Raw genomic sequence first — 1,210 nt, forward strand, 5'->3', positions numbered from 1 at the left:
GGGAAAAGCGTCAAGAAACGGCGAGAAAAGACCCTCGGGTCGCTTCCAGGGCGGGCCCATGCGCCTTTTTCGCTTGCGCCGGCTCCCCAAGCGCCCCCCCAGGGCGCCGAGTTCGGCCTGGGTCCGCCGGCACCAGTTTTGGCCCGAGCCGGCGAAAAACGGGCTTCTGGGGGCGCGACTGGTGCCTTTTTTTGTTGCCGGCGCGGCAAAATCGCCTGAGGAGGGCTTGTTGGGGGCGCGGCTGGAGATTCCCTAAGCGCACCCGAGCGTGGGAACACATCAAATGTAACAGGATCAGGGAGCCATTGCCCTGCGCAGGAGGAGAAGACAAAGAGGACGAGCTTGGTTGTGCACCACACTAAGCACATGACTCTGAAGTCTCTAAATGATGAGTTCTCATGGCCGCCAGGAGGAGCAAGGAAGGACTCGCATTTCATGATGCCGGGCTGATGGACTTGACCGGCAAGATGGTCGGGGACGGCAGGCAGAAGCAGGTAGCGCCGGTGCAGGGGGTCGCAGACAGCGAACACCCTAACCAAGTCCGGGCGGTTGTAGTTGACGCCAGCCCCCTCGCGTACGAGGGAGTAAAGGGCGCGGCCGTCGCGATCGTCGCGGCGGCACCAACGGTCGCGGGACGGGGGGAGGAGAATGGCGCACGACAAGTTGACATCGGCAAGGGTGGCTGCCGCGGCGGCGGAAGGGTGGGGCGGCTGGGCCGGGGTCAAGACGTCGCAGAGGATGCCGAGGAGGGGCCGCGGGTAGAGGCCGCGGAACCGGCGGAGAAAGGCATGGCCGGCGACGACGCGGCGGAAGGAGACGCAGGCCGCGGAGGCTCGGGCGAGGTCGGCGGGGGTGGGGAGGCGGAGGAAGATCTCCTCCACGAGTTCATCTTGGAGCCGCTGCGCCATAAGGGTTTAGAGCATCTCCAACAGCCGCGCTAAACTAGCGCCGCGCCGCAAAATAGGCCTTTTTAGCGCGCGCGCAACGCGGCGGCTCGCTCCAGCGGGCGCGCAAAAACGGCGCCCGCGCGATAACGGGTTGGGCACGCGGTCAAAAACACTTATCCGCGCGGTGTATTTGGAGCGCCAGCTACAGCGCGCGGCACACTCGAGCGCTCGCGCCCGCACTCTCTCCCTCTCCTCGTCCTACGCCCCGCGCGCACCGGCGCCAGCGCCCTGCCCCCCGCCATGGACGCCACACCGGCGCCCCG

The 1,210-nt window shown here is 66.7% G+C and overlaps 1 pseudogene; it reads right to left on the reverse strand.

The window, feature by feature from the left end:
• Positions 1-358: 358 nt before the first annotated feature.
• LOC119284116 lies at positions 359-908 on the reverse strand (annotated as a pseudogene).
• Between the last annotated feature and the right edge of the window lie 302 nt (positions 909-1,210).

This window comes from Triticum dicoccoides, chromosome 4A, assembly GCF_002162155.2.
Source record: "Triticum dicoccoides isolate Atlit2015 ecotype Zavitan chromosome 4A, WEW_v2.0, whole genome shotgun sequence".
In the NCBI taxonomy this organism is placed as follows: domain Eukaryota; kingdom Viridiplantae; phylum Streptophyta; class Magnoliopsida; order Poales; family Poaceae; genus Triticum; species Triticum dicoccoides.